The following is a 16,572-nucleotide window of genomic DNA, read 5'->3' on the forward strand; positions in this document are numbered from 1 at the left end:
GTATTGGATAAGCCAAACGACATTACCAACCACTCATATAACCCTTCGCGAGTTTTAAAGGTTGTTTTCCATTCATCTCTAGGCCATATTTGAATATGATGGTAGCCACTTTTTAAATCAAATTTGGTAAAAACTGCTGCTCCACTGAGTTGGTCTAACAATATCGAACAGTAATTTTATTGATAGCTCAACTGTCCATGCATATTCTCCAAGAACTATATTTCTTTGGAGTCAACAAAGCAGGGATTGCATAGGGACTAAGACTTTCACAGATAAATCTCTTTTCTAGTAACTCTTCCATTTGACGCCTTAATTCCTCATATTCTGTAGGACGTATACGATAATGAGGTCGATTTGGTATTGTAGAGCCTGATACCAAATTAATTTGATGTTGTATATCCCGAAGAGGTGGTAAACCCTGTGGTAGCTCGTTAAGGAACAAATCTTGAAATTCCTCCAGTATAGGTGTCACAGCTTTATGAATTTTTGAATTATTGTGGCTCTCTTTTCCTAATAAAATATAAACCTTTTTTTTTCTTTGTTATAACATCTATAAACTGCTTCTTACCTATCAAATAATTACCCAAGTCCTATTTGAGAGTGATCTCCTTGTTAGGTAGAAGAACAATCTTAGTGTTGTTAAACACGAAGCTGTAAGTATTTCTTTTCCCATCATGCACTATGTTTCGATCATATTACCAAGGTCTGCCCAATAATAAATGACAAGCATCCATAGCCACAACATCACACCAAATTTTATCTTTATAAATTGATCCAATGGATAAGGAAACTAAGCAATGTTTAGATATTGTTACTTGATTGCCTTTCTTTAGCCATCTGAGCTTGTATGGAGTTTGATGAGGTTCTGTCTTTAAATTAAACTTTGTTATAACTTCTTCTGAAATAACATTCCCGCAATTGCTTGAGTCTATGACCATACAACATACTTTTCCCCCAAGTGTGCAAGTAGTCTGAAAAATATTTTATCGTAGCCACTTGTCTTTGTCTTGACCTTTAGGAGTGAAGAATGTGCGGTTCACAATCAACATTGGTCCGTTGTCACCATGTTCTTCAACGGATTGTGCGTTACTACTACTATAAAAAATTGGCTCTTCAACAAACTCTTCAGTTTCTTCCTCCTGGTAGTCTTCATTTTCCTCAGTGCCTACGAATAAGCTTTTACCATATTTTCCTCTTTTTTTACATTCTATCATTCGATGAAGGGTTTTGCTGCGTTGACCGTTTTCACAAGATTTACTATTTTTATTTAGAGGATTAGGAGGAGTGAAATTGTGAAATTAGGAAGTTGGGTTTGAATTATCACGAACAACACTTTGAGGACCCCGAAAGTTTGAGTCATTAATATGCCGAATAAATTACTTCTCCAACTACAAAGGCTGTTAGTGTGCTTCTGAGGTAGAGTATGGATCAAGTCAACTCAACTAGTCTTAAAACTAGGATCGTAAGCCTCCAATATAGTCGAAAACCTATTGTTCTTCTGTCTTTGTTAGGTCGTTTCGCGCTACCAACCAATGAAACTCTGTGGTGTGATCATCTACTAATCGATTACCCTGTCTTAAATTATGTAACTGTTGGTATAACAATTTGGCATAATTTTGAGTTACGAATGCTCCACGCAAAGGCTTCTTCAACTTTTCCCAAGAGTCAGTCTTCTTTTTACCTTGCCTTATACGTGTTAGCTTCGTTGGTTGCCACCAAGCTATCGCTCTTCCATAGAAACGACTTGCAACAAGTAAAACTAGTTTATTATCAGGGACTTCCTTGTATTCGAAAACTTCTTCAATGGCATTAATCAAATCCAATAATTCTTCAGGTCGACCACTTCCCTAGAATTCAAGAAAATCAATTCTCAACTTAGATTCCCATCTTTTGTCATCAGTAGACTTAGATCTATGCCTACGGCTGGAGAATGGGTTAGCGAAGCTTTCACTTGACTTGTCTTCGCGTTTCGGTGTACAATGTCATTCGTCAAGTAACTTCGCCATTTGTGCCATTTGTACAGTTAACATATCAATTCTGTCTATTATGCTAGCCAGAGCTCCATCTTTAGAAACATCATCTTGATTGTAAGTTATAGCATTAGCATCACAAGTTTTTCTTGGAGGAATTTTCCAAATTAAGGTTTTAAAAAGTAATGGGGTTAAACTGAAAACTAAATAAAATTTTAGGCTGAAACTCTAATTAAGTAAAAGTTTTAGATTTCTGGTGACGGTGGTCGAAAATTGAGCAAGGATGGGTGGATCTAGAAGATTTCTGTTCAGTGAGTGTGATGGTGGTAGTGGTGGTCTACCTAAAAAGGTGGTGATTTTGCCGAAAATTGGAGATAAATGTTGCGAGTTTGTTGTTGTTTTGATTTCCGACTATCGGTACGTCAATTAGAGGTGAGAGAGGTTCAACTGATGGAGATGATTTTATTGGTGGTGGTGATGACAGTCAAAACGAGGCAAAAACTAGTGAACGATGGCGGTTGAATCGCAACTATTTTGGCGATTTTTCTAGCATTATGTGGCTAATCGGCGGTGGACGATGTATAAGGTTTGACGGCCGGTGCTTTATGATGTGTATGGTGGTGGTTATGTTCGGATCGGAGATGGAAAACTAAAGCCGGCAGCCTTGGATGGTGGTCGCGAGCTGGAATTTTTTTTTTTTACTTCTGTTTCAGTTTTTTTTTATATATAAAGCTAAAGGGAAAAAAATCAAAAAGGGAAAAAGGAAAGGTTTTGTTGTAAATGGGATTAGATTGGTGATACCAGGTTTTGACTCTGATATGAATCTGATGCAGCAGAAGTTTAATGTTCAAAAAATTCTGTTGATTCTATAGAATACCGGAATAAAAGAACAACTAAATTCACATTGATTCAAAAAGAATATCGCGAATTTAGGGGTTAAGACTCGCTAATTCCGCATAATACCAAGAATTAACTATTCAAATACTCACAAAGAGTTTTAAAAATTTAAAATATTTTTGAAATCAAATATGCCTTCAAAAGCTACAAGAGGGAGCTATTTATAGTAGTAGTAATTATCCTAAATTATGAAGGAAAACAAAACTCTAAATTGAAAAGGAAACAAAATTCTAAATTGGAAAGGAAATTAAAAAGTCATAAACCTTAGTTAATTAGGAAACATATCCTAGTATAATATAAATTCTTAATCTGCATCAATTCCTCGTAGGCTGTAAAAATTTGTTCTTGTCTTAGGTTGGAAGTAGTAAAGAGTTCTTGATAACACTCACAAAATCCTTTCTACTTCTTCATTATCTTCTCTCCATTGCCTAAAATTATCTTCAACTTAAATTTTGTTCTAGCTGTAGCTTTATAATAAAAAAAACTTCATATTTTTGTCTTTCTCTATTAACTAATTAGCCATCAAAATGTTTCCAGTACATCTCCTTATAAATCAACATATTTTTAATCTATAGCTCAATGATTCTTATTTAACCCCCATCTTCATACTGAAAATTGCATTGCTTCACTATTTTTAGCTTCCTCATAGCTCCTTAAGCTTTTTCTCTCTACCGCCAAAATCTTCCTTGCTCCATATCTACAGCTATGCCATAGAGCTTTCGATAATCTTCTTAAGAATCTGAATAGGATTATCTTCCCTTCAATTTCTCCATTTAAGCCACTCATTCTTCATAATATTTTTGCAGTCTTTATATGAACTTTATAAATCCTTGTAATAAACTCTAGTGAAGGTTCTCCTTTTATAGTTAAGACTTTTTATGCCTATCTTGAGCCACCATCTTAATAGGCAATGATCTGATTCCCCGTGTATTAAATTTGTTGCCAACCAATCATAAAATTTAGATCTCCACTCCTGGTTGCACATGAATCTATCTAATTTCTTCTTTATATAGTGAGGTCCAAGCCGTTTCTTAGACTAAGTAAAAGGTGCCCTTTACATCTTACATCCACGTGCTTATAGTTTTTGACACATTCCCTAGAATCAGCAACCATCCTACCATCTCTATCTAAGCCCACAATTTTCTCATTTAAATTCAAGATCTCATTAAAGTCTCTGAAACAAAGCCAATGGCATGTAGACAAATTTGGCAACCTTCTTAAAAAGGTCCAAGTATGGTTCTTTTGACTAGTTGATAACTTTATGAAATGAGAGTTATCATAACACTTTTAGACTTGAATCAGTAATACTTAGAGAGTAAATGACATATTTTTATTGCATTTTAGTTATATTTTGCATGAACATTCATTTTAGTTTATTTTTAATAAATTTAGTTTGTTTTAGATTAATTTGTGCTTAGATTATATGTATAATTGTAGGTGACCGGAAGTTTAAATTTTAAGTAACATGCAGTAGCCATTGCTATAGCAATCCTAGAGTATTGATAGAGAAGATTTCGCGCGAGATATTTAGAAGATTATGATCTGGAGTTTCCAAAAATGGAAGACTTATACTTCTGGGTGCTTTAATTCTAAGCCATAAAAGGAGCACACATGCAAAGAAAAAGAGAGAGTCATCCTCCAAGGAATAAACCGGAGAGAAAAGCACAAGAAAAACAGAAATCAAGAGAGAGATTGAAGTCTGACAGAGGAGAAATCACAGAGATCAATTGGAAATCAGTTCTTCTTATTCTTTTCTTGTTTTCTATTTATTCATGGAGATGTATTTGATGGTTAAAACTCTTTTGTTTATTTTTCTTTAACAAATCATGAACTGAATTTGATTGCAATTGAGTAATAAACGAACTTAATGGATGTTTGACTAATATACGGGCGTTGCTCTGTGTTTGCTATAACATTTTATCTTAATTGTATTTATTTTATTCTTTATTTCGTTTGATCACTCATTTAAGAATACTAACTAAGAAAAAGCCTAAAAAATGTTTGACTTAGTGGATCTAATTAAGACAATACTTAGTTTTAGATTGGGTTTCCCAAGTTGAGTTAATCTCAATTTGAATAGGGTCATACTTGATTTAAAATTAGTGATGAACTAGACATAGAGATTCACTTTGCGGGGTAAATGAAACCTAGATTGTTTAATGCTATATTTAATGTTGGCGTAACAATTGGTCACTGTTAGGTTGCATTAGGTATAAAATATCCAACAGATGACAACTGAGGATACATGAGGGATTCTACCCATTGCTCTAGTAGATGTTGTAGCAACGGTACTATAATTGAAAAATAGTCAATGCCATTAAGTGAGTTTATTCACTCAACTACTTTATTACCATTGGTTACATCCTTGTGTTTGACGTGAGAATTTTCTTTATTGCATTTTTATTTTAATTAGTTATTAGTTTCATAAAATTGTTTTATTTTAATTTAGAACAAAATTGCATATTAAGATTACTGTATCAAATTTGATAACATCAATTCCTATGGAGATGATTTGAATACTCATCAGTATGTTACTTGTTATGTACACTTGCACATTGACACCCTTAGCATTAGAGATTGCACAGACCACTAGCTTTAGGATGACCATATATTCCAGTGCATCTCCATCTTCTCTCATTTTGTATTTTGAATCTCTACATCTATATGACGACTACCATATTATGTTATTTTGACTGCAATCTTTGAACTCCACAACATAGTTAATGCTTCAATTTTTCATTTGCGATCTACAGTTAAATAATTCTCAATACCTAACTCCTTACACACAACATTAACGCGCCTAGATCTCAATTTAGTCTTGAAATACTAGTTATGCAACCCAAAAGGGGGAATGAATTGGGTTTCTAAAAATTATGCAATGCTTGAACAAAACTTAATGCAAATCTTAAACAAATTTAAAACAGTAATAAATAAACCAATCAAAATGTAAAGAGATAAGGGAAGAGATATTCAAACACAAAGATTTTTACGTGGTTCGGCCAACCCCGCCTACGTCCACGCCTCCATGCTCACCGGGCTTGAGGATTCCACTATCCAGACCTCTAAGGCTTCAAGAACTTTTACAATTGACTTCACAGGTTTCAATCAACCTTTACAACAAGAGATTATTCCAAATCTCTTACCCAAGTGTTTCCCATACTCACATTTTTTTTGAAATACAAGATTTTTCTCACACACAATCTATATGTTTACAAATATATGCCCAAGATATGATTTAAAGAATTAATGAACAAATTAAAGCTCAAGAAATATTGTATTCTCAATAATATGCTCTATGATATTCATTGAATTCACTTTGATTTGGATCTAATGCAACCCTTTTATAGTTGGAGCTAGAAACTATCCATTATTGATTTTCTGTACAAAGTCAGATCGCTGTTAAGTATTATTGGATTGCTGTTTTGACTTGAGCAAGTGAGCGTTGTGCCAAAATTTAAATTGTCGATGTCGGATTGCCGTTTGCTACAGTGTTTGCTACAGTGAAACTATTTTCTAAAATTATAGTTTTACCTCAAATTTTTTTTAATTATACTATGGCCTAAAACTTTATTAAAATTTTCAAACAAATACATTTCTAAAATTTCAAGCAATACTTGTTGATTTCAAAGTTCTCAAAAATTTTTCAATTAGATCATGAATTGAAAAATAATCAAGTTCATAAAATCATTTTTCCATTGAGTATAAAACCTTTATAATGTGAAAATAATGATTTATTTAAAATGTATAAAAAATAATTTGAGCTTTTAAAAGATTAATCATTCTTAATTTTATTTGTTATCATCAAAATCAACATTATGAATACATATATGTTAACAAGACTCACAAAAAAAAATTAATTGAGATTTGTGTGTGTCTAAGGATTCCCCAAACTCTAAAGTTCCAACTTATAATTTTTATGGCTGTCGGCGGGGTTGGTCTCCAGCCTCCATCGATAACTTATCCAAAATAACCATCTGAATGTCTATAGCCTCCTATGTTGCTTCCTTCCTCGCCAGCTTAAGTTTTGCAAATGGATATGACATTTGAATCTGATTTACCCGCGTGACATTTGGGCTTCCTATCTTTGCTTTCTCATTTCTTGGGCTTGGGTTTAGGGCTTGGGTTTAATGCTTCTTCAATGGGCCTTTTTAAGGAGATTGGCGCAGCTTCCACCTCACTCTTTTTTGTCTCTCCCTATGCTTAGAATTTTTATTTTGAGTGACGCTATTGGCACCCCTGCATTTTTCTTATAAAACCCCTCTTGTTATACATTTACAGTTTTATCTCTTTTGTTTTGAATTGTATTAGTTGTAAAATCTTATCTTATTAAATCCATATATGATTTTTCTCACCGACTCTTTCTCCACTAAAGCTCTTAAAAGTTACAATTTTTTTCCAAAAAAAAAAAAAATTGTAAAAGAGTAAGAATTTGATATAAAGTATTTTTTTCACTTAACAATTTATTTTTGTAGGAAAGATAATTTTATAAAATTTTCATAAATTACTAACGTTATTAGAATACTAGGAGATAACTAAACCTTGTGTGTATTTTATACATATTTATTTTGAAATAGAATATTGTCATAAATTGAAAAGTATAAAATGAAAACAAATAGAAACCTCATAATAAATTAAGCGCATGGGATACAAAATATTGGGTTGTTATCAACAGCCTTTCCTACAAAAAGAAGAAACTTGAAGTGGGAGTGGTTGAAGAGTGATAATTGAAAGGAGGTTGAAATTTTTTTGCGGAAAAATGACTATTTTAGGAATTGAGGAGGAAATAAATAGAAAAGGGGTTTGAAAAGGATATTAGAGGGGTGCCGATAGCCCGACTCTTTTATTTTTTACCCTTTTTATAGCTTTTTCCTACCCAGTTACTTCGTCTCCTCTACTTAATACTTGCTAGCCTATTTCTTCTTTTGTCACATTGTTGGACCCAGTTAAACCCAACTCCCATTTTTTAATTGCTGAATCAATTTCTTGCCTTTCAAGCTTTCCCGCTGCTTTGCTCATCTCCTAGATATCAACTCCTTGTCAAATACATTGGCAGGCTTTTTGCCATCTAGACCCTACTGCATAACCTCTGCATTTCCTTGCATTAATGAGCTCTTACCTACCTCTTTTACATTCTCGTCCCTCATTGGTGTTTTGGCTTTCCTAGGTTGTTTTGGTTTGACCTGGATCCGCTTTCCACACTCGGGTTGATTGGACTCTGCTTGTGTTGGAGTTGATTCTGGTGATCAGAGTTTGGTTGACTTGCTTCTCTGTTCCATCGATCTCAGTTTCTGTTCTGTCTAAATCTCTCAGCTTCTGTTATCGCCTTCAACCAAGCTCCAAAAGCCAATTGTTTTTTTTTTTTTTGGCTGCCCCTTGTAGCTTAAGCATAGTCTATATCGATGGCTAATGAGTCCGCAACAAAAACAAAACTCAGGCAACTTCTCCTAGAGGACTGGTATCAGAATGTTTTCTCCATTCTCTAATTCCAATGTAAATACCTTGTCGAGAGGTTGTGTTATATCCACTTAGATTCGGACTTGAACAAAAAATCCAATACACTCCCCTGACTCGTTGTTTTTAACTTCATCCCCCTTTCCAATTTTCTCACCTGTTTCTTGAATCGCATCTTTCTCCATACACATTGGTGGAACGTTATTTAACTGGACCCATAAGGATGTGTACTGGAAAGATTGTTTTTTTTTTATATCCTCCATACCGCTTGGTTCTGTAAACACCATAAGGGCTTTATTAAAATGCCAAGGCCCCCCCTATAAGATCATTTTCTTTTCAGCTTCAGAAGGAAACTTGAAAACAGAAATGTTGTCTCCCAAATTATCTACTTTGATTTCTGTACCGATTTCTGTGTTCACTTTTCTCGAAAGCAAAATCTTCCCAATGAGGCAGCGCCTGCAAGTTTTTTCCCTTTTTTCTTCATATTTCCTGTAAAGCTAATCTTTTCTGCTTCTTCTTCTTTTAAAGTTATACCTTTACATTTCCGTATTAACTCTTCAGTATCCATCTTTAAACCTTTAAACTTTCCTTAGCCTGAAATTAATTTGCACACCAACACCTACCTGCCACTGCTCTGACCTCCCCTTGAGATTGAATTGGTCCCAACTAATTGAAACCCCTAACCATGGATCTTACTATGTTTTAGTATAGATAATAAAACAGAGTAACGTAAGAGCACCTGATACACTCAACCTGCGACCGACAAAATGGACCATACCAATCCCCACTTTTTGCATCCATTCCAAATTTCTCTTTCTGAGAGAAAAAGAGTCCTCAGGAAGGAGACCGAACCCTTACTAATATATAGCACGTTAGTACTTTAAGAAATTTTTGGTTGGCTTGATTAAACATAGGTTAGGTGTCATCTCAAAAACGTTTTGGTTTTTACCTTACTTCTCAGAAAAAATTTCAAAAAGTTAGAGGTCAAGGCAATCCCAAGCATAAACTAGTTCTGCCTCAGCCTATATTGAGATTCCTCATATGAGGTGAAATTGAAATGAATTTTTGTGGAAGCGAGATTAATTCTATACCTGCACTTCACCCCCGACCTAGTTTAACCTGTATTATGTCTTTATATTTTAATTTAATTATTATTTATCTAAAACTCTTCCTTTGCTGTTGCTTCAACATATTGTTCCAATAACTGAAAAAGCAAATCCATGGTGCAAATCTTTTATTTTCATCTTCTATCCTCAAGCAGTCAACCAACAACTTCGAGTCTCTGGCCAGGGAGGGAGTTTCCCTTTGTGGCCGACATTTTTCTTTCGTCTTTTTTGTTTTTCTTTTCTTTTTTAGATTTTATTAACTTCCTCAAGGCTATTTTCCAATGACCTTTTGATGGAATTGGTTTGATGCTCGGATCGGGATAATACGCTCGTGTTAGAGGCGATTGTGTCGACTCCGATAATGGTGCATAGAGATTCTAATGGCCCAATGGCAGAAATCTTTGTATAGGCTTTCCAAAAAATTATTTGGATAATATTACTTTTGGTGAGGTAGTTGCCTTTGATATATCATGACTCAAAATTTGTAATAAGACAATAAACTTTGAATTGTTCTAGTGCTTTTGTATAGATAAAATTTTTTCATCGCACTCTACTTGCTATCTTTTAAGATATTTGATAATATAATTATTCTAGTTTCTATTTTAAAAAGAAGATGTTGTCAATTTTCTAATTTAATAACGATAATACTATTACCATAATTGTAATAGTGGTTTCTTTGAACTAGTTTAACATCAACACTATTGAAATTATGTACTAGAATAGTGCCAACTATAGTAGAAAATTGCTTCTTGGATTACTTGATACTTGCTGTGTTGGACAGGTGGGTCACCCATGATGGGCTGACCCAATCCGACTCGCACATGGTAACTACCATGTAGTTACATGTATGATTTATGGAGATTGAGAGGGAAGTTAATTTTAAATTAACTTCCTCCACTTTGGCTAAACTCTCCCTAATGATAAGAACAAGAGTAGAGATACGTAAAAATTACAAAGTCATCTTCTTCTCTTCTTCATGAAGGTTAAAATTAAGAACATTGAACAATCCATAAATAGGCCATTTATATTGTGATCAACGAAGGATTTCCGCTTGTGATTTCTTTCTGACCATTAACGTGATCCAATACTCGATTACTCTGCTGCTTAATTTGAGAAAAAACTGTATTTCTAGAATTTTTTATTTTCCCTTCATTGGTATTAGGGCATGGTTTTGTGTTGGATTCGTGCGAATGGTTGAATTTATTTCATGAAAAATACATGAACTTTATGTGTTAATTATTTTTTCATGAAATGTATTATCCGATGGCTGTTAAATTTATGTTCTCGATGCTAAAATCACTGTAAAAATTCTGGAATTGAAAGACATCAAAATGGCCTAGGGTTTAGTTCATATGAACCCTAACAAAAACATGAAACTGAAATTTTATTTGATCATATCTTTTGATCTAGACAATCTGATATTGCCATTATGTATTATAGGAAAGATCTTTTCAAGGGCTTTCCGAAGATATGTGATTTGTTAAAAATAGACTTAAAATGAGAAAGTTATGGCTAAGATACGAATATGGTAGCATAAGGGTTACAAAATTTCAGAAACCCTAATTTTGGAGAAGATGATGAACAATATCAGAATCGGCTTTTTAATGATTTCGGCTTATTCTGACCTCTAATTGAAAATCGAAAGCCTAAATTGGAATTAGGATGAAAAATGAAATCAGATGATGCCAGACCCGACGTCATCGGAGCCGCGAAAGGGGGCACGTGGGTTCCACTCTTCCACTATGGGCATGGGGTGTATGATATTGTAGCAAAACTAAGTCGCCTGTTAACAAACACTAATATAAACTTTATATTATTTGTCCTAGATGCCTCTTATTAGAAAATTACAGACTGAGGAAGAGTGATTAATGACAAATAGAGCTTAGGTTTGACTTATGGATCTAATTGAGACTAATAATAACTTATCTCATGAAGAACTTGTGAAAAAAATGGAGAATTATAAGATGGACCATGATCGTCCTATATGCATGAACATAGAAGATATATATGGTATTTTTATCTGTTTAATGTACGGAAAAGTGTATACTAAATATACAAACTAGGATTATTATCAATAGGTCTTCATAAATTCATTACCTAATGATGATAATATGCTTTTATTTAAGGCTCGCATGTTAAAAGAGATCGAGAATCCCTCGAACACATATTATATGCTGAGGTGTGAAATTAAGCTGATGGAGGAGCACCATCTTACTTAAAAAATGAGGCAAACCTCAGTACTTAGTATTCACATAGGCCTTCGAAATGGAAGACAAGGTAGTCGCTTTGGTAGAGGGCAAAAATTATGGTATGAGAAAACCATAAAAAAAATCATGAAGAAGGAATAATTGTTTTTATATGGAAATAGACTCGAGTATAAGTTGGATGAAAGAGTCATGAGTAACAAAAAATATTTTAAAAACATTTAGAAGAGTCTATATATTAGTTTAATTATGTTTGGTCATTTTCTTTCATTTGTGAGTTTTTATTCACTTTGTTGGTTGAACAATATGTTGCTATGTTTTTCTAATTGAATTTCTACATTAGTTGTTGCTTGACTCTATATATACTTTTACAATATCTTATGAATTATTCTATTGAGTGGGAGTTCCGATCAAATTGAATTTGATGAATTCATGATTAGAACTAATAATTGTGCGCATTAAAATCGAATTAATGATGAATATAATAAGGGAATCAGATAATGATTGGAAGCTTCGACGACCTTTTGATTTCATTCATAATATTAATTTATCATGTTTTTAGTTTATGTTTGCGCAAAATTAATTGTTTGTGTGTAATTATTAGATGCCTTTATTGATTGTATTTTTGAATTATCTATGTGTTAAAAGAAAGTTGAGATGGCATCTGCATCTAAGAACATTATGGCTGAGTTAAACAAGGATGAGAAGTTGAATGGTGATAATTATGATATTTGGCACCGTAACATTCAGCACATCCTTAAAGAACAAGGGACTCTAGAATCTCTCAATATACACCTTAGTTGAGCCTGAGCATTGCAATACTGCTCAATATATGAGGGATCTTTAGGCTTACCAAGCCTAGAAAAAGATGAATAGCAATGCTTGCATAACGATGTTAAACAACATGCAAGATAACCTCATGTATAAGTTTGAGAAGTATGAGACTGCTTAAAAGATATGGCTCACTCTAAAAGACAAGTTCAGTGGCACTTCAACCACTAAACTGAGAAGGCTTGTGAAAAATTTGATTCTTATCAGAAATGCCAAAATCATACTATGAGGCACCATCTGAGGGAGATGTCAAACATGATTCACGAACTTAAGGCTGTTGGACATATTTTGATATACAACATTACCTAGATTTGGAAGTAGAGCGCCTTGAAGTAGCTAAGCTTTCAAATCATATTTATATTGCTGAGTCAAGTTCGCGCAAAGTTTCAGACTTCATGCGCAAAAGGGGTCATAAGTATAACCAGAAGAGTGAGAGATTTGATCATAATAAGAAAAAGGGGTCATAAGTATAACCAGAAGAGTGAGAGATTTGATCATAATAAGAAAAAGTCAAATGCTAAGAAACGCTGAAGGGGTAGGTGTGCTAGTAAGAAAAAGAACAGATTCAACATGAAATGCTACAATTGTAGCAAGCTGGGTCATTTTACTCGTGAGTGCACTGAGTCAATAAAGGTGAGGCCCAACTCCACTTTATTAAATTATGCTCTAGTTATGAGTTCTGAATTCCTAACTGATTCTCATCCTGTGTAGACTGTAAACTCGGGAGCAACAAACCATATAACTCGTGATCAAGATGCATTTGTGGAGTATTGTCAAATTAGTCAATGAATTAAATGAATATACGTGGGCAACAACTCCAAAGTTGAAGTAAAAGGAATAGGCACCTGTAAATTAACTTTATGTGATAGATGTATTCTTTTGTACACGATATCCTATATGCATTGGAGATTCGATGAAACTTGGTTTTTGTTCTTGTTCTTCTTGAATTATGATATAATTTAAACTTTCATGATGTTTGTTTGGAGATTTTCTTAAATTCATTCCTTATTGGAACTGAGCATTTGGTTAATGATTTCATTGTATTAGATACAATACTTGATAATTCAAGTTATGATAATAGTTGTTTTTCTTTTGTTACTTCATCAAGTAATAATGAGATAGATTATATTACTTGGCATGCTAGATTAGATCACATAGGACAAGAAAGAATGCATAGACTTGCGAGAGAGGACATGTTGGGTGCACTCACTAAGGTTGAATTGCCCATACGTGAGAATTTTCTAGCTGGAAAAACAAATAAAAAATCATTCGACAAAAGAATTAGAGCTGAAAAACCATTGCAATTAATCCATTATGACATCTGTGGTCCAATGAATGTAAGGGCTAAACATGGAACCTTATATTTTATAACATTCATTGATGATTATTCATGTTTCGGTCATGTCTACTTGATTTCTCACATATCAGAAGCATTGGATTGCTTTAGATTATATCTAAACACGATAGAGAATCAATTAGACAATAATGTTAAAGTCCTAAGGACTAACTGAGGACGTGAATATCTTTTAAACAATTGACTATTCTTGAAGTTCCGCAACAAAATAGTGTGGCGAAAAGAAGGAATAGAACTTTTTTGGAAATTGTCAGGTCAATGATAGCGTAATCAAATCTTTCAATATCATATTGAAGAGATGTATTGTTAACTGCTGCCTATAAACTTAATTGGGTTCGTTTAAAATCAGTCAGTTCTACTTCATATGAGTTATCGACGGGTAAGGAACCTGACCTATCTCATCTGCGACCTTGGGGGTATGTGGCTTATGTTCATAACTCCATCCATAAGTCTGGGAAATTGGGAGCTAAGAGTAAAAATTGTATCTTTATTAGATACTCAGAGCTCTTCAAAGGATATGTGTTCATTGGTGAATATGAAAATGGAATTGTGATTGAACTGGAATCATGGGATGTCAATTTTGTAGAAAATGAATTTCCTAGCATTGGAGAAATTGATGAGGATTTTCAAATTTATGAATTAGAATATCCGAACAAGGTTGTCACTTCTAATGTTGGTGTTGACACTAGTACGAATCCTGTTAACATTTATGCACCCATAATGTTGATTTTGATGATAACAAATAAAATTAAGAATGATTAAGTTTTTAAAAGCTCAAATTATTTTTTATACATTTTAAATAAATCATTATTTTCACATTATAAAGGTTTTATATTTAATGAAAAAATAATTTTATAAAATTGATTGTTTTTCAAGTTTATGGTCTAATTGAAAGAGTTTTGAAAACTTTGAAATCAATCAATATTGCTTGGAATTCTGGAGAATGACTTATTTAAAAAGTTTCATAGTATTTTGGGCAATATCATAAAAGTTTTGGGAATAACAAGCATTATTTAGAAATTCTAAAATTGGACATTTGTGTAAAGTTTTATGACGTTTTGGGTCATAGCGTAATTCTATAAAGGTTTAGGTCAAAACTATAATTTTATAAAATATTCACTTTAGCAGCCATTGTAGCTAAGCGGCTAACAGGATTTTACAAAGCAGGAAGCCAGATTATGGGCAGTAGCTCACTGGAATGAAAGTGGTTAATTGGATTTTGAAAGCAGCATGCCGGATGTTCTAAAATTCAAATAGTTTCTATAACAGTGACATAAAAACGGCTAAGCGGATTCACAAAGCGCCAAGACGGTTATCACCAAAAAGTCCATAATGGCTAGTTTTTTGGCTCAAACTATATAAACTCAAATTCAATTCATTTTTGGTAATCTTGGCATGCATAAACAAGTGCACACAACATATATTGAGTTTCAATTTCGCAAATCATTATAAATTAAATCTTCATTGAGCTATCATTTGTATATCCACTCTAAAAGAGAGTTGTTTATTGTAATTTTTATTTCTTATCAAATTGTGAGTGTACAAGTATGATAAACACTTGGGGTGAAGAGATTGGGGAGATAATCTCTTGATTGTAAAGGTCCATTGACACTTTGGAAGTCAATTGTAAAGAACTTGAAATCTTGCGAGGATTGAATAGTGAAATCTTCAAGCTGGGTGAGCTTGAAGGTATGGACGTAGGCGAGGATTGCCGAACCACGTAAAAATCATTGTGTTTGTTTTTTTTCCCTTACTCTCTTATTATTGTGCTTTATTGAATTTATTACTTTTGATTCCATTAAGGCATTAGATTAAATTGTTGTGTGGTTTGCTTAGCTTAAATTTTAAATTCCTAATTCACCCCCTCTTGGGTTGCCTAGTTTGTATTTCAAATTCTTTGGGAATTGCTACTCTAAGTAGGATTGAAACACCGGAGCTTCGATTCCAACTAGGGAATTGACTCGAAAAAGTGGTCATAAGCCAATTCCTCGTTGTCATTTTAAGATTAACAGAGAAGTTTTCATGATTGCTTTACACGATAGTGAGGAGCCAAATACTTTTAATAAAGCTCTCACATCGTCTGCTGGAGATATACAGAAGAAGAGATGGAGTCTATGAAAGTTAATTAGGTCTAGGACTTAGATGAACTTCCGTTTAATCATTAAACTATCGGAAACAAATGGGTTCTCCGAATAAAATGTAAAGCGGATGGGACAATCGAGAGATATAAAGTAAGATTAGTCGTTAAAGGCTATACCCAAAAGGAGGGAATAGACTATGAAGAGACATTTTCTCCAGTGGTAAGGTTTGTTTCCATACGATTAATCTTGGCTATTGTTGCATATCTAGACCTTGAATTATATTAGATGGATGTAAAAACTGCATTTTGCATTGGAAAACTAGAGAAAGAAATTTATTTCAAATCCTTTGGGAATTGCTACTCTAAGTAGGATTGAAACACCGGACGCTTCGATTCCAACTAGGGAATTGACTCGAAAAAGTGGTCATAAGCCAATTCCTCGTTGTCATTTTAAGATTAACGGAGAAGTTTTCATGATTGCTTTACACGATAATGAGGAGCCAAATACTTTTAATAAAGCTCTCACATCGTCTGCTGGAGATATACAGAAGAAGAGATGGAGTCTATGAAAGTTAATCAGGTCTAAGACTTAGATGGATGTAAAAACTGCATTTCGCATTGGAAAACTAGAGAAAGAAATTTATATGCATGCAACAACCACAAGGTTTCATTGTTAAAG

General features: G+C 33.6%; 1 protein-coding gene across 1 annotated transcript in view; it reads left to right on the forward strand.

The window, feature by feature from the left end:
* LOC107176158 (uncharacterized) overlaps positions 1–16,572 on the forward strand; it is an 85,480-nt gene that overhangs the window by 15,910 nt on the left and 52,998 nt on the right. The gene's annotated exons all lie outside the window — the stretch shown is intronic.

This window comes from Citrus sinensis, chromosome 5 (genome assembly GCF_022201045.2).
Source record: "Citrus sinensis cultivar Valencia sweet orange chromosome 5, DVS_A1.0, whole genome shotgun sequence".
Lineage (NCBI taxonomy): Eukaryota > Viridiplantae > Streptophyta > Magnoliopsida > Sapindales > Rutaceae > Citrus > Citrus sinensis.